Below are 18,583 nucleotides of genomic sequence, written 5' to 3' on the forward strand. Positions count from 1 at the left end.
ATTTCTGTGTTTCATCGTCAATAAGAAGGTCAGAGGGATATAGTATACCTGAAGTGAAGCATCGGAATCTATAATTAGTGTCACATGAATGGTTCAAAACATAGAGAGTAAGAACAGTCAGTTTTCTTTTACTTAAGTCGGCATTGTGCCTTTTGTATTTAATTCCGAAGCAATTTCTGTGTTTCATCGTCAATAAGAAGGTCAGAGGGATACAGTAAACCTGAAGTGAAGCATCGGAATCTATTACTAGTGTCACATGAATTGTTCAAAACATAGACAGTAAGAAGAGTCAGTTTTCTTGTACTTAAGACGGCGTTGTGCCTTTTGTATTTAATTCCGACGCAATTTCTGTGTTTCATCGTCAATAAGGTCAGAGGGTTACAGTAAACCTGAAGTGGAGCATCGGAATCTATAACTACTGTCACAGGAATGGTTCAAAACAAAGACAGTAAGAAGAGTCAGTTTTCTTGTACTTAAGTCGACATTGTGCCTCTTGTATTTACTTCCGATGCAATTTCAGTGTTTCATCGTCATAAGGAGGTCAGAGGGAAACAGTGAACCTGAAGAGAAGCATCGGAATCTATAACTAGTGTCACAGGAGTGGTTCAAAACATAGACAGTAAGAAGAGTCAGTTTTCTTGTACTTTAGTCGGCATTGTGCCTTTTGTATTTAATTCCGATGGAATTTCTGTGTTTCATCGTCAATAAGAATGTCAGAGGAATACAGTAAACCTGAAGAGAAGCATCGGAATCTGTAACTAGTGTCACAGGAATGGTTCAAAGCATAGACAGTAAGAAGAGTCAGTTTTCTTGTACTTAAGTCGTCATTGTTCCATTTGTATTTCATTCCGATGCAATATCAGTATTTCATCGTCAATAAAACGGTCAGAGGGATACAGTAAACCTAAAGTGAAGCATCGGAATCTATAACTAGTGTCACCGGAATGTTTCAAAACATTGACTGTAAGAAGAGTCAGTTTTCTTGTACTTAAGTCGGCATTGTGCCTTTTGTATTTAACTCCGAAGCAATTTCTGTGTTTCATCGTCAATAAGAAGGTCAGAGGGATACAGTAAACCTGAAGTGAAGCATCGGCATCTATACCTAGTGTCACAGGAATGGTTCAAAACATAGACAGTAAGAAGAGTCTGTTTTCTTGTACTTAAGTCGGCATTGTGCCTTTTGTATTTAACTCCGAAGCAATTTCTGTGTTTCATCGTCAATAAGAAGGTCAGAGGGATACAGTAAACCTGAAGTGAAGCATCGGCATCTATACCTAGTGTCACAGGAATGGTTCAAAACATAGACAGTAAGAAGAGTCTGTTTTCTTGTACTTAAGTCGGCATTGTGCCTTATGTATTTAATTCCGATGCAATTTCTGTGTTTCATCGTCAATAAGAAGGTCAGAGGGATACAGTACACCTGAAGTGAAGCTTTGGAATCAATATTTAGTGTCACAATAATGGTTCAAAACATAGACAGTACGAAGAGTCAGTTTTCTTGTACTTAATTCGACATTATGCCTTTTGTGTTTAACTCCGATGCAATATCTGTGTTTCATCGTCAATAAGAAGGTCAGAGTGATACAGTAAACGTGAAGTGAAGATTCGGAATCAATATTTAGTGTCACAGGAATGGTTCAAAACATAGACAGTACGAAGAGTCAGTTTTCTTGTACTTAAGTTCGCATTGTTCCTTTTCTATTTAATTCCGACGCAATTTCTGTGTTGCATCGTCAATAAGAAGGTCAGAGGGATACAGTAAACCTGAAGTGAAGCATCGGAATCTATAACTAGTGTCACAGGAATGGATCAAAGAATAGACAGTAAGAAGAGTCAGTTTTCTTGTACTTAAGTCCGCATTGTTCCTTTTCTATTTAATTCCGACGCAATTTCTGTGTTGCATCGTCAATAAGAAGGTCAGAGGGATACAGTAAACCTGAAGTGAAGCATTGGCATCTATAACTAGTGTCACAGGAATGGTTCAAAACATAGACAGTAAGAAGAGTCTGTTTTCTTGTACTTAAGTCGGCATTGTGCCTTTTGTATTTAATTCCGATGCAATTTCTGTGTTTCATCGTCAATACGAAGGTCAGAGGGATACAGTAAATCTGAAGTGAAGCATCGGAATCTATAACTAGAGTCACAGGAATCTTTCAAAACATAGACAGAAAGAAGAGTCAGTTTACTTGTACTTAAGTCGGCATTGTGCCTTTTGTATTTAATTCCGACGCAATTTCTGTGTTTCATCGTCAATAAGAAGGTCACAGGGATACAGTAAACCTGAAGTGAAGCATTGGAATGTAAGACAAGTGTCACAGGAATGGTTCAAAACATAGACAGTAAGAAGAGTCAGTTTTCTTGTATTTAAGTCGGCATTGTGCATTTTCTATTTAAATCCGATGCCATTTCTGTGTTTCATCGTCAATAAGAAGGTCGGAGGGATACAGTAAACCTGAAGTGAAGCATCAGAATCTATAACTAGTGTCACAGAAATGGTTCAAAACATAGACAGTAAGAAGAGTCAGTTTTCTTGTACTTAAGTCGGCATTGTTCCTTTTCCATTTAATTCCGTTGCAATTTCTATGTTTCATCGTCAACAAGAAGGTCAGAAGGATACAGAAAACCTGAAGTGAACCATCGGAAACTATAACGAGTGTCACGGGAATGGATCAAAGCATAGACAGTAGGAAGAGTCAGTTTTCTTTTACTTAAGTCGGCATAGTGCCTTTTGTATTTAATTCCGAAGCAATTTCTGTGATTCATCGTCAATAAGAAGGTCAGAGGTATACAGTAAACCTGGAGTAAAACATCGGAATCTGTAATTAGTGTCACATGAATGGTTCAAACATAGACAGTAAGAAGAGTCAGTTTTCTTGTACTTAAGTCGACATTGTGCCTCTTGTATTTACTTCCGATGCAATTTCAGTGTTTCATCGTCATAAGGAGGTCAGAGGGAAACAGTAAACCTGAAGAGAAGCATCGGAATCTATAACTAGTGTCACAGGAGTGGTTCAAAACATAGACAGTAAGAAGAGTCAGTTTTCTTGTACTTAAGTCGGCATTGTGCCTTTTGTATTAAACTCCGATGCAATTTCTGTGTTTCATCGTCAATATGAAGGTCAGAGGGATACAGTAAACCTGAAGTGAAGCATCGGCATCTATAACTAGTGTCACAGGAATGGTTCAAAACATAGACAGTAAGAGGACTCTGTTTTCTTGTACTTAAGTCGGCATTGTGCCTTTTGTATTTAATTCCGATGCAATTTCTGTGTTTCATCGTCAATAAGAAGGTCAGAGGGATACAGTACACCTGAAGTGAAGCTTTGGAATCAATATTTAGTGTCACAGGAATGGTTCAAAACATAGACAGTACGAAGAGTGAGTTTTCTTGTACTTAAGTCGGCATTATGCCTTTTGTATTTAATTCCGATGCAATTTTCGTGTTTCATCGTCAATAAGATCGTCAGAGGGTACAGTAAACCTGAAGTGATGCATCGGAATCTATAACTAGTGTTACAGGAATGGTTTAAAACATAGACAGTAAGAAGAGTCAGTTATCTTGTACATAAGTCGGCATTGTGCCTTTTGTATTTAATTCCGATGCAATTTCTGTGTTTCATCGTCAACAAGAAGGTGAGAGGGATACAGTAAACCTGAAGTGAAGCATCGGAATCTATAACTAGCGTCACATGAATGGTTCAAAGCATAGACAGTAAGAAGAGTCAGTTTTCTTGTACTTAAGTCGGCATTGTGCCTTTTGTATTTAATTCCGATGCAATTTCTGTGTTTCATCGTCAATAAGAAGGTCAGAGGGATACAGTAAACCTGAAGTGAAGCATCGGAATCAATATTTAGTGTCACAGGAATGGTTTAAAATATAGACAGTAAGTAGAGTCAGTTTTCTTGTACTTAATTCGGCAATGTGCCTTTTCTATTTAATTCCGACGCAATTTCTGTGTTTCATCGTCAATAAGAAGGTCACAGGGATACAGTAAACCTGAAGTGAAGCATTGGAATGTATAACAAGTGTCACAGGAATGGTTCAAAACATAGACAGTAAGAAGAGTCAGTTTTCTTGTACTTAAGTCGGCATTGTGCTTTTTGTATTTAATTCCGATGCAATTTCTGTGGTTCATCATCCATAAGAAGGTCAGAGGGATACAGCAAACCTGAAGTGAAGCATCGGAATCTATATTTAGTGTCACAGGATTGGTTCAATTCATAGACAGTAAGAAGAGTCAGTTTTCTTGTACTTAAGTCGGCATTATGCATTTTCTATTTAAATCCGATGCCATTTCTGTGTTTCATCGTCAATAAGAAGGTCGGAGGGATACAGTAAACCTGAAGTGAAGCATCAGAATCTATAACTAGTGTCACAGGAATGGTTCAAAACATAGACAGTAAGAGGAGTCAGTTTTCCTGTACTTAAGTCGGCATTGTTCCTTTTCCATTTAATTCCGATGCAATTTCTATGTTTCATCGTCAACAAGAAGGTCAGAGGGATACAGAAAACCTGAAGTGAAGCATCGGAATCTATAACGAGTGTCACGGGAATGGATCAAAGCATAGACAGTAGGAAGAGTCAGTTTTCTTTTACTTAAGTCGGCATAGTGCCTTTTGTATTTAATTCCGAAGCAATTTCTGTGATTCATCGTCAATAAGAAGGTCAGAGGGATACAGTAAACATGAAGTGAAGCATCGGAATCTGTAACTAGTGTCACAGGAATGGTTCAAAACATAGGCAGTAAGAAGAGTCAGTTTCCTGCTACTTAAGTCGGCATTGTGCCTTTTGTAGTCAATTCCGATGCAATATCTGTGTTTCATCATCAACAAGAAGGTCAGAGGGATACAGTAAACCTGAAGTGAAGCATCGTAATCTATAACTAGTGTCGCAGGAATGGTTCAAAACAAAGACACTAAGAAGAGTCAGTTTTCTTGTACTTAAGTCGACATTGTGCCTCTTGTATTTACTTCCAATGCAATTTCAGTGTTTCATCGTCATAAGGAGGTCAGAGGGAAACAGTGAACCTGAAGAGCAGCATCGGAATCTATAACTAGTGTCACAGGAGTGGTTCAAAACATAGACTGTAAGAAGAGTCAGTTTTCTTGTACTTATGTCGGCATTGTGCCTTTTGTATTTAATTCCGATGGAATTTCTGTGTTTCATCGTCAATAAGAATGTCAGAGGAATACAGTAAACCTGAAGTGAAGCATCGGAATCTATAACTAGTGTCACAGGAATGTTTCAAAACATAGACTGTAAGAAGAGTCAGTTTTCTTGTACTTAAGTCGGCATTGTGCCTTTTGTATTTAACTCCGATGCAATTTCTGTGTTTCATCGTCAATAAGAAGGTCAGAGGGATACAGTAAACCTGAAGTGAAGCATCGGAATCTATAACTAGTGTCACAGGATGGTTCAAAACATAGACGGGAAGTAGAGTCAGTTTTCTTCTACTTAAGTCGGCATTGTGCCTTTTGTATTTAAGTCCGATGCTATTTCTGTGTTTCATCGTCAATAAGATCGTCAGAGGGTACAGCAAACCTGAAGTGATGCATCGGAATCTATAACTGGTGTTACAGGAATGGTTTAAAACATAGACAGTAAGAAGAGTCAGTTATCTTGTACATAAGTCGGCATTGTGCCTTTTGTATTTAGTTCCGATGCAATTTCTGTGTTTCATCGTCAACAAGAAGATGAGAGGGATACAGTAAACCTTAAGTGAAGCATCGGAATCTATAACTAGCGTCACATGAATGGTTCAAAGCATAGACAGTAAGAAGAGTCAGTTTTCTTGTACTTAAGTCGGCATTGTGCTTTTTGTATTTAATTCCGATGCAATTTCTGTGTTTCATCGTCAATAAGAAGGTCAGAGGAATACAGTACACCTGAAGTGAAGCTTTGGAATCAATATTTAGTGTCACAGGAATGGTTCAAAACATAGACAGTACGAAGAGTCAGTTATCTTGTACTTAATTCGGCATTATGCCTTTTGTATTTTACTCCGATGCAATATCTGTGTTTCATCGTCAATAAGAAGGTCAGAGGGATACAGTAAACCTGAAGTGAATATTCGGAATTAATATTTAGTGTCACAGGAATGGTTCAAAACATAGACAGTACGAAGAGTCAGTTTTCTTGTACTTAATTCGGCATTGTGCCTTTTCTATTTAATTCCGACGCAATGTCTGTGTTTCATAGTCAATAAGGAGGTCTGAGGGATACAGTTAACCTGAAGGGAAGTATCGGCATCTATAACTAGTGTCACAGTAATGGTTCAAAACATAGACAGTAAGAAGAGTCAGTTTTCTTGTACTTAAGTCGGCATTGTTCCTTTTCTATTTAATTCCGATGCAATTTCTATGTTTCATCGTCAATATGAAGGTCAGAGGGATACAGTAAACCTGAAGTGAAGCATCGGAATCTATAACTAGTGTCACAGGAATGGTTCAAAACATAGACAGTAAGAAGAGTCAGTTTTCTTGTACTTAAGTCGGCATTGTTCCTTTTCTATTTAATTCCGACGCAATTTCTGTGTTGCATCGTCAATAAGAAGGTCAGAGGGATACAGTAAACCTGAAGTGAAGCATCGGCATGTATAACTAGTGTCACAGGAATGGTTCAAAACATAGACAGTAAGAAGAGTCTGTTTTTCTTGTACTTAAGTCGGCATTGTGCCTTTTGTATTTAATTCCGATGCAATTTCTGTGTTTCATCGTCAATACGAAGGTCAGAGGGATACAGTAAATCTGAAGTGAAGCATCGGAATCTATAACTAGTGTCACAGGAATCTTTCAAAAACTTAGACAGAAAGAAGAGTCAGTTTACTTGTACTTAAGTCGGCATTGTGCCTTTTGTATTTAATTCCGACGCAATTTCTGTGTTTCATCGTCAATAAGAAGGTCAGAGGAATACAGTTAACCTGAAGTGAAGCATCGGAATCTATAACTAGTGTCACACGAATGGTTGAAAACATTGACAGTAAGAAGAGTCTGTTTTTCTTGTACATAAGTCGGCATTGTGCCTTTTGTATTTAATTCCGATGCAATTTCTGTGTTTCATCGTCAATAAGAAGGTCAGAGGAATACAGTAAACCTGAAGTGAAGCATCCGAATGTATAACTAGAGTCACAGGAATCTTTCTAAACATAGACAGTAAGAAGAGTCAGTTTTCTTGTACTTAAGACTGCGTTGTGCCTTTTGTATTTAATTCCGATGCAATTTCTGTGTTTCATCGTCAATAAGACGGTCAGAGGGTTACAGTAAACCTGAAGTGGAGCATCGGAATCTATAACTACTGTCACAGGAATGGTCCAAAACAAAGACAGTAAGAAGAGTCAGTTTTCTTGTACTTAAGTCGACATTGTGCCTCTTGTATTTAATTCCGATGCAATTTCAGTGTTTCATCGTCAATAAGGAGGTCAGAGGGAAACAGTGAACCTGAAGTGAAGCATCGGAATCTATAACTAGTGTCACAGGAATGGTTCAAAACATAGACTGTAAGAAGAGTCAGTTTTCTTGTACTTAAGTCGGCATTGTGCCTTTTGTATTTAATTCCGATGCAATTTCTGTGTTTCATCGTCAATAAGAATGTCAGAGGAATACAGTAAACCTGAAGTGAAGCATCGGAATCTGTAACTAGTGTCACAGGAATGGTTCAAAACATAGACAGTAAGAAGAGTCAGTTTTCTTGTACTTAAGTCGTCATTGTTCCATTTGTATTTCATTCCGATGCAATATCTGTATTTCATCCTCAGTATGAAGGTCAGAGGGATACAGTAAACCTGAAGTGAAGCATCGGAATCTATAACTAGTGTCACCGGAATGGTTCAGACATAGACTGTAAGAAGAGTCAGTTTTCTTGTACTTAAGTCGGCATTGTGCCTTTTGTATTTAACTCCGATGCCATTTCTGTGTTTCATCGTCAATAAGAAGGTCAGAGGGATACAGTACACCTGAAGTAAAGCATCGGAATCTATAACTAGTGTCACAGGAATGGTTCAAAACATAGACAGTAAGAAGAGTCAGTTTTCCGGTACATAAGTCGGCATTGTGCCTTTTGAATTTAATTCCAAACAATTTCTGTGTTTCATCGTCAATAAGAAGGTCAGAGGGATACACTAAACCTCAAGTGAAGCATCGGAATCTATAACTAGTGTCACAGGAATGGTTCAAACATAGAGAGTAAGAAGAGTCAGTTTTCTTGTACTTAAGTCGGCATTGTGCCTTTTGTATTTACTTCCGATGCAATTTCTGTGTTTCATCGTCAATAAGAAGGTCACAGGGATGCTGTAAAACTGAAGTGAAGCATCGGAATGTATAACAAGTGTCACAGGAATGGTTCAAAACATAGACTGTAAGAAGAGTCAGTTTTCTTGTACTTAAGTCGGCAATGTGCTTTTTGTATTTAATTCCGATGCAATTTCTGTGCTTGATCATCAATAAGAAGATCAGAGGGAAACAGCAAACCTGAAGTGAAGCATCGGAATCTATATTTAGTGTCACAGGAAAGGTTCAATTCATAGACAGTAAGAAGAGTCAGTTTTCTTGTACTTAAGTCGGCATTGTGCATTTTCTATTTAAATCCGATGCCATTTCCGTGTTTCATCGTCAATAAGAAGGTCGGAGGGATACAGTAAACCTGAAGTGAAGCATCAGAATCTATAGCTAGTGTCACAGGAATGGTTCAAAACATAGACAGTAAGAAGAGTCAGTTTTCTTGTACTTAAGTCGGCATTGTTCCTTTTCCATTTAATTACGATGCAATTTCTATGTTTCATCGTCAACAAGAAGGTCAGAGGGATACAGAAAACCTGAAGTGAAGCATCGGAATCTATAACGATTGTCACGGGAATGGATCAAAGCATAGACAGTAAGAAGAGTCCGTTTTCTTGTACTTAAGTCGTCATTGTGCCATTTGTATTTAATTCCGATGCAATATCTGTGTTTCATCGTCAATAAGAAGGTCAGAGGGATACAGTAAACCTGTAGAAAAGATTCGGAATCAATATTTAGTGTCACCGGAATGGTTCAAAACATAGACAGTAGGAAGAGTCAGTTTTCTTGTACTTAATTCGGCATTGTGCTTTTTCTATTCAATTCCGACGCAATGTCTGTGTTTCATAGCCAATAAGGAGGTCTGAGGGATACAGTTAACCTGAAGTGAAGCATCGGAATCTATAACTAGTGTCACAGGAATGGTTCAAAACATAGACAGTAAGAAGAGTCAGTTTTCTTGTACTTAAGTCGGCATTGTTCCTTTTCTATTTAATTCCGACGCAATTTCTGTGTTGCATCGTCAATAAGAAGGTCAGAGGGATACAGTAAACCTGAAGTGAAGCATCGGCATCTATAACTAGTGTCACAGGAATGGTTCAAAACATAGACAGTAAGAAGAGTCTGTTTTTCTTGTACTTAAGTCGGCATTGTGCCTTTTGTATTTAATTCCGATGCAATTTCTGTGTTTCATCGTCAATACGAAGGTCAGAGGGATACAGTAAATCTGAAGTGAAGCATCGGAATCTATAACTAGTGTCACAGGAATCTTTCAAAACATAGACAGAAAGAAGAGTCAGTTTACTTGTACTTAAGTCGGCATTGTGCCTTTTGTATTTAATTCCGACGCAATTTCTGTGTTTCATCGTCAATAAGAAGGTCAGAGGAATACAGTTAACCTGAAGTGAAGCATCGGAATCTATAACTAGTGTCACACGAATGGTTGAAAACATTGACAGTAAGAAGAGTCCGTTTTCTTATACTTAAGTCGTCATTGTGCCATTTGTATTTAATTCCGATGCAATATCTGTGTTTCATCGTCAACAAGAACGTCAGAGGGATACAGTAAACCTGAAGTGAAGAATCGGAATCTATAACTAGTGTCACAGGAATAGTTCAAAACATAGACAGTAAGAAGAGTCAGTTTTCTTGTACTTAAGTCGGCATTGTGCCTTTTGTATTTAATTCCGATGCAATTTCTGTGTTTCATCGTCAATAAGAAGGTCAGAGGAATACAGTAAACCTGAAGTGAAGCATCCGAATCTATAACTAGAGTCACAGGAATCTTTCAGAACATAGACAGTAAGAAGAGTCAGTTTTCTTGTACTTAAGACTGCGTTGTGCCTTTTGTATTTAATTCCGATGCAATATCTGTGTTTCATCGTCAATAAGACGGTCAGAGGGTTACAGTAAACCTGAAGTGGAGCATCGGAATCTATAACTACTGTCACAGGAATGGTCCAAAACAAAGACAGTAAGAAGAGTCAGTTTTCTTGTACTTAAGTCGACATTGTGCCTCTTGTATTTAATTCCGATGCAATTTCAGTGTTTCATCGTCAATAAGGAGGTCAGAGGGAAACAGTGAACCTGAAGTGAAGCATCGGAATCTATAACTAGTGTCACAGGAATGGTTCAAAACATAGACAGTAAGAAGAGTCAGTTTTCTTGTACTTAAGTCGGCATTGTCCCTTTTGTATTTAATTCCGATGCAATTTCTGTGTTTCATCGTCAATAAGAATGTCAGAGGAATACAGTAAACCTGAAGTGAAGCATCGGAATCTGTAACTAGTGTCACAGGAATGGTTCAAAACATAGACAGTAAGAGGAGTCAGTTTTCTTGTACTTAAGTCGTCATTGTTCCATTTGTATTTCATTCCGATGCAATATCTGTATTTCGTCCTCAATATGAAGGTCAGAGGGATACAGTAAACCTGAAGTGAAGCATCGGAATCTATAACTAGTGTCACCGGAATGGTTCAGACATAGACTGTAAGAAGAGTCAGTTTTCTTGTACTTAATTCGGCATGGTGCTTTTTCTATTCAATTCCGACGCAATGTCTGTGTTTCATAGCCAATAAGGAGGTCTGAGGGATACAGTTAACCTGAAGTGAAGCATCGGAATCTATAACTAGTGTCACACGAATGGTTGAAAACATTGACAGTAAGAAGAGTCCGTTTTCTTATACTTAAGTCGTCATTGTGCCATTTGTATTTAATTCCGATGCAATATCTGTGTTTCATCGTCAACAAGAAGGTCAGAGGGATACAGTAAACCTGAAGTGAAGAATCGGAATCTATAACTAGTGCCACAGGAATAGTTCGAAACATAGACAGTAAGAAGAGTCAGTTTTCCGGTACATAAGTCGGCATTGTGCCTTTTGAATTTAATTCCGAACAATTTCTGTGTTTCATCGTCAATAAGAAGGTCAGAGGGATACACTAAACCTCAAGTGAAGCATCGGAATCTATAACTAGTGTCACAGGAATGGTTCAAACATAGAGTGTAAGAAGAGTCAGTTTTCTTGTACTTAAGTCGGCATTGTGCCTTTTGTATTTAATTCCGATGCAATTTCTGTGTTTCATCGTCAATAAGAAGGTCAGAGGGATACAGTAAACCTGCAGTGAAGCATCGGAATCAATATTTAGTGTCACAGGAATGGTTCAAAATATAGACAGTAAGTAGAGTCAGTTTTCTTGTACTTAATTCGGCAATGTGCCTTTTCTATTTAATTCCGACGCAATTTCTGTGTTTCATTGTCAATAAGAAGGTCACAGGGATGCTGTAAAACTGAAGTGAAGCATCGGAATGTATAACAAGTGTCACAGGAATGGTTCAAAACATAGACAGTAAGAAGAGTCAGTTTACTTGTACTTAAGTCGGCATTTTGCCTTTTGTATTTAATTCCGATGCCATTTCTGTGTTTCATGGTCAATAAGAAGGTCGGAGGGATACAGTAAACCTGAAGAGAAGCATCAGAATCTATAGCTAGTGTCACAGGAATGGTTCAAAACATAGACAGTAAGAAGAGTCAGTTTTCTTGTACTTAAGTCGGCATTGTTCCTTTTCCATTTAATTACGATGCAATTTCTATGTTTCATCGTCAACAAGAAGGTCAGAGGGATACAGAAAACCTGAAGTGAAGCATTGGAATCAATAACGAGTGTCACAGGAATGGATCAAAGCATAGACAGTAAGAAGAGTCAATTTTCTTTTACTTAAGTCGGCATTGTGCCTTTTGTATTTAATTCCGATGCAATTTCTGTGTTTCATCGTCAATAAGAAGGTCAGAGGGATACAGTAAACCTGAAGTGAAGCATCGGAATCTGTAACTAGTGTCACAGGAATGGTTCAAAACGTAGGCAGTAAGAAGAGTCAGTTTCCTTTTACTAACATCGGCATTGTGCCTTTTGTATTTAATTCCGATGCAATATCTGTGTTTCATCATCAACAAGAAGGTCAGAGGGATACAGTAAACCTGAAGTGAAGCATCGGAATCTATAACTAGTGTCACAGGAATGGTTCAAAACATAGACTGTTAGAAGAGTCAGTCTTCTTGTACTTAAGTCAGCATTGTGACTTTTGTATTTAACTCAGATGCAATTTCTGTGTTTCATCGTCAATAAGAAGGTCAGAGGGATACAGTAAACCTGAAGTGATGCATCGGAATCTATAACTAGTGTCACAGGAATCTTTCAAAACATAGACAGTAAGAAGAGTCAGTTTTCTTGTACTTAAGTCGGCATTGTGCCTTTTGGATTTAACTCCGATGCAATTTCTGTGTTTCATCGTCAATAAGAAGGTCAGAGGTATACAGTAAACCTGAAGTGGAGCATCGGAATCTATAACTACTGTCACAGGAATGGTTCAGAAGAAAGACAGTAAGAAGAGTCAGTTTTCTTGTACTTAAGTCGACATTGTGCCTCTTGTATTTAATTCCGATGCAATTTCAGTGTTTCATCGTCATAAGGAGGTCAGAGGGAAACAGTGAACCTGAAGTGGGCATCGGAATCTATAACTAGTGTCACGGGAGTGGTTCAAAGCATAGACAGTTAGAAGAGTCAGTTTTCTTGTACTTAAGTCGGCATTGTGCCTTTTGTATTTAATTCCGATGGAATTTCTGTGTTTCATCGTCAATAAGAAAGTCAGAGGAATACAGTAAACCTGAAGTGAAGCATCGCAATCTGTAACTAGTGTCACAGGAATGGTTCAAAACAAAGACAGTAAGAGAGTCAGTTTTCTTGTAATTAAGTCGTCATTGTTCCATTTGTATTTCATTCCGATGCAATATCTGTATTTCATCGTCAATAGGAAGGTCAGAGAGATACAGTAAACCTAAAGTGAAGCATCGGAATCTATAACTAGTGTCACCGGAATGGTTCAAAACATAGACTGTAAGAAGAGTCAGTTTTCTTGTACTTAAGTCGGCATTGTGCCTTTTGTATTTCACTCCGATGCAATTTCTGTGTTTCATCGTCAATAAGAAGGTCAGAGGGATTCAATACACCTGAGGTGAAGCATCGGAATCTATAACTAGTGTCACAGGAATGGTTCAAAACATAGACAGTAAGAAGAGTCAGTTTTCTTGTACATAAGTCGGCATTGTGCCTTTTGTATTTAATTCCGATGCAATTTCTGTGTTTCATCGTCAATAAGAAGGTCAGAGGGATACACTAAACCTGAAGTGAAGCTTCGGAATCTATAAGTAGTGTCACAGCAATGGTTCAAACATAGAGAGTAAGAAGAGTCAGTTTTCTTGAACTTAAGTCGGCATTGTGCCTTTTGTATTTAATTCCGATGCAATTTCTGTGTTTCATCGTCAACAAGAAGGTGAGAGGGATACAGTAAACCTGAAGTGAAGCATCGGAATCTATAACTAGCGTCACATGAATGGTTCAAAGCATAGACAGTAAGAAGAGTCAGTTTTCTTGTACTTAAGTCGGCATTGTTCCTTTTATATTTAATTCCGATGGAATTTCTATGTTTCATCGTCAATATGAAGGTCAGAGGGATACAGTAAACCTGAAGTGAAGCATTGGAATCTATACCTAGTGTCACAGGAATGGTTCAAAACATAGACAGTAAGAACAGTCAGTTTTCTTGTACTTAAGTCGGCATTGTGCCTTTTGTATTTAATTCCGATGCAATTTCCGTGTCTCATCGTCAACAAGAATGTGAGAGGAATACAGTAAACCTGAAGTGAAGCATCGGAATCTATAACTAGAGTCACAGGAATCTTTCACAACATAGACAGTAAGAAGAGTCAGTTTTCTTGTACTTAAGACGGCGTTGTGCCTTTTGTATTTAATTCCGATGCAATTTCTGTGTTTCATCGTCAATAAGAAGGTCAGAGGGTTACAGTAAACCTGAAGTGGAGCATCGAAATCTATAACTACTGTCACAGGAATGGTTCAAAAGAAAGACAGTAAGAAGAGTCAGTTTTCTTGTACTTAAGTCGACATTGTGCCTCTTGTATTTAATTCCGATGCAATTTCAGTGTTTCATCGTCAATAAGGAGGTCAGAGAGAAACAGTGAACCTGAAGTGAAGCATCGGAATCTATAACTAGTGTCACAGGAATGGTTCAAAACATAGACAGTAAGAAGAGTCAGTTTTCCGGTACATAAGTCGGCATTGTGCCTTTTGTATTTAATTCCGATGCAATTTCTGTGTTTCATCGTCAATAAGAAGGTCAGAGGTATACAGTAAACCTGAAGTGAAGCATCGGAATCAATATTTAGTGTCACAGGAATGGTTCAAAATATTGACAGTAAGTAGAGTCAGTTTTCTTGTACTTAATTCGGCAATGTGCCTTTTCTATTTAATTCCGACGCAATTTCTGTGTTGCATCGTCAATAAGAAGGTCAGAGGGATACAGTAAACCTGAAGTGAAGCATCGGCATGTATAACTAGTGTCACAGGAATGGTTCAAAACATAGACAGTAAGAAGAGTCTGTTTTTCTTGTACTTAAGTCGGCATTGTGCCTTTTGTATTTAATTCCGATGCAATTTCTGTGTTTCATCGTCAATACGAAGGTCAGAGGGATACAGTAAATCTGAAGTGAAGCATCGGAATCTATAACTAGTGTCACAGGAATCTTTCAAAAACTTAGACAGAAAGAAGAGTCAGTTTACTTGTACTTAAGTCGGCATTGTGCCTTTTGTATTTAATTCCGACGCAATTTCTGTGTTTCATCGTCAATAAGAAGGTCAGAGGAATACAGTTAACCTGAAGTGAAGCATCGGAATCTATAACTAGTGTCACACGAATGGTTGAAAACATTGACAGTAAGAAGAGTCTGTTTTTCTTGTACATAAGTCGGCATTGTGCCTTTTGTATTTAATTCCGATGCAATGTCTGTGTTTCATCGTCAATAAGAAGGTCAGAGGAATACAGTAAACCTGAAGTGAAGCATCCGAATCTATAACTAGAGTCACAGGAATCTTTCTAAACATAGACAGTAAGAAGAGTCAGTTTTCTTGTACTTAAGACTGCGTTGTGCCTTTTGTATTTAATTCCGATGCAATTTCTGTGTTTCATCGTCAATAAGACGGTCAGAGGGTTACAGTAAACCTGAAGTGGAGCATCGGAATCTATAACTACTGTCACAGGAATGGTCCAAAACAAAGACAGTAAGAAGAGTCAGTTTTCTTGTACTTAAGTCGACATTGTGCCTCTTGTATTTAATTCCGATGCAATTTCAGTGTTTCATCGTCAATAAGGAGGTCAGAGGGAAACAGTGAACCTGAAGTGAAGCATCGGAATCTATAACTAGTGTCACAGGAATGGTTCAAAACATAGACTGTAAGAAGAGTCAGTTTTCTTGTACTTAAGTCGGCATTGTGCCTTTTGTATTTAATTCCGATGCAATTTCTGTGTTTCATCGTCAATAAGAATGTCAGAGGAATACAGTAAACCTGAAGTGAAGCATCGGAATCTGTAACTAGTGTCACAGGAATGGTTCAAAACATAGACAGTAAGAAGAGTCAGTTTTCTTGTACTTAAGTCGTCATTGTTCCATTTGTATTTCATTCCGATGCAATATCTGTATTTCATCCTCAGTATGAAGGTCAGAGGGATACAGTAAACCTGAAGTGAAGCATCGGAATCTATAACTAGTGTCACCGGAATGGTTCAGACATAGACTGTAAGAAGAGTCAGTTTTCTTGTACTTAAGTCGGCATTGTGCCTTTTGTATTTAACTCCGATGCCATTTCTGTGTTTCATCGTCAATAAGAAGGTCAGAGGGATACAGTACACCTGAAGTAAAGCATCGGAATCTATAACTAGTGTCACAGGAATGGTTCAAAACATAGACAGTAAGAAGAGTCAGTTTTCCGGTACATAAGTCGGCATTGTGCCTTTTGAATTTAATTCCAAACAATTTCTGTGTTTCATCGTCAATAAGAAGGTCAGAGGGATACACTAAACCTCAAGTGAAGCATCGGAATCTATAACTAGTGTCACAGGAATGGTTCAAACATAGAGAGTAAGAAGAGTCAGTTTTCTTGTACTTAAGTCGGCATTGTGCCTTTTGTATTTACTTCCGATGCAATTTCTGTGTTTCATCGTCAATAAGAAGGTCACAGGGATGCTGTAAAACTGAAGTGAAGCATCGGAATGTATAACAAGTGTCACAGGAATGGTTCAAAACATAGACTGTAAGAAGAGTCAGTTTTCTTGTACTTAAGTCGGCAATGTGCTTTTTGTATTTAATTCCGATGCAATTTCTGTGCTTGATCATCAATAAGAAGATCAGAGGGAAACAGCAAACCTGAAGTGAAGCATCGGAATCTATATTTAGTGTCACAGGAAAGGTTCAATTCATAGACAGTAAGAAGAGTCAGTTTTCTTGTACTTAAGTCGGCATTGTGCATTTTCTATTTAAATCCGATGCCATTTCCGTGTTTCATCGTCAATAAGAAGGTCGGAGGGATACAGTAAACCTGAAGTGAAGCATCAGAATCTATAGCTAGTGTCACAGGAATGGTTCAAAACATAGACAGTAAGAAGAGTCAGTTTTCTTGTACTTAAGTCGGCATTGTTCCTTTTCCATTTAATTACGATGCAATTTCTATGTTTCATCGTCAACAAGAAGGTCAGAGGGATACAGAAAACCTGAAGTGAAGCATCGGAATCTATAACGATTGTCACGGGAATGGATCAAAGCATAGACAGTAAGAAGAGTCCGTTTTCTTGTACTTAAGTCGTCATTGTGCCATTTGTATTTAATTCCGATGCAATATCTGTGTTTCATCGTCAATAAGAAGGTCAGAGGGATACAGTAAACCTGTAGAAAAGATTCGGAATCAATATTTAGTGTCACCGGAATGGTTCAAAACATAGACAGTAGGAAGAGTCAGTTTTCTTGTACTTAATTCGGCATTGTGCTTTTTCTATTCAATTCCGACGCAATGTCTGTGTTTCATAGCCAATAAGGAGGTCTGAGGGATACAGTTAACCTGAAGTGAAGCATCGGAATCTATAACTAGTGTCACAGGAATGGTTCAAAACATAGACAGTAAGAAGAGTCAGTTTTCTTGTACTTAAGTCGGCATTGTTCCTTTTCTATTTAATTCCGACGCAATTTCTGTGTTGCATCGTCAATAAGAAGGTCAGAGGGATACAGTAAACCTGAAGTGAAGCATCGGCATCTATAACTAGTGTCACAGGAATGGTTCAAAACATAGACAGTAAGAAGAGTCTGTTTTTCTTGTACTTAAGTCGGCATTGTGCCTTTTGTATTTAATTCCGATGCAATTTCTGTGTTTCATCGTCAATACGAAGGTCAGAGGGATACAGTAAATCTGAAGTGAAGCATCGGAATCTATAACTAGTGTCACAGGAATCTTTCAAAACATAGACAGAAAGAAGAGTCAGTTTACTTGTACTTAAGTCGGCATTGTGCCTTTTGTATTTAATTCCGACGCAATTTCTGTGTTTCATCGTCAATAAGAAGGTCAGAGGAATACAGTTAACCTGAAGTGAAGCATCGGAATCTATAACTAGTGTCACACGAATGGTTGAAAACATTGACAGTAAGAAGAGTCCGTTTTCTTATACTTAAGTCGTCATTGTGCCATTTGTATTTAATTCCGATGCAATATCTGTGTTTCATCGTCAACAAGAACGTCAGAGGGATACAGTAAACCTGAAGTGAAGAATCGGAATCTATAACTAGTGTCACAGGAATAGTTCAAAACATAGACAGTAAGAAGAGTCAGTTTTCTTGTACTTAAGTCGGCATTGTGCCTTTTGTATTTAATTCCGATGCAATTTCTGTGTTTCATCGTCAATAAGAAGGTCAGAGGAATACAGTAAACCTGAAGTGAAGCATCCGAATCTATAACTAGAGTCACAGGAATCTTTCAGAACATAGACAGTAAGAAGAGTCAGTTTTCTTGTACTTAAGACTGCGTTGTGCCTTTTGTATTTAATTCCGATGCAATATCTGTGTTTCATCGTCAATAAGACGGTCAGAGGGTTACAGTAAACCTGAAGTGGAGCATCGGAATCTATAACTACTGTCACAGGAATGGTCCAAAACAAAGACAGTAAGAAGAGTCAGTTTTCTTGTACTTAAGTCGACATTGTGCCTCTTGTATTTAATTCCGATGCAATTTCAGTGTTTCATCGTCAATAAGGAGGTCAGAGGGAAACAGTGAACCTGAAGTGAAGCATCGGAATCTATAACTAGTGTCACAGGAATGGTTCAAAACATAGACAGTAAGAAGAGTCAGTTTTCTTGTACTTAAGTCGGCATTGTGCCTTTTGTATTTAATTCCGATGCAATTTCTGTGTTTCATCGTCAAT

The sequence above is a fragment of the Schistocerca serialis genome, unplaced genomic scaffold (genome assembly GCF_023864345.2).
Source record: "Schistocerca serialis cubense isolate TAMUIC-IGC-003099 unplaced genomic scaffold, iqSchSeri2.2 HiC_scaffold_1417, whole genome shotgun sequence".
NCBI lineage: Eukaryota > Metazoa > Arthropoda > Insecta > Orthoptera > Acrididae > Schistocerca > Schistocerca serialis.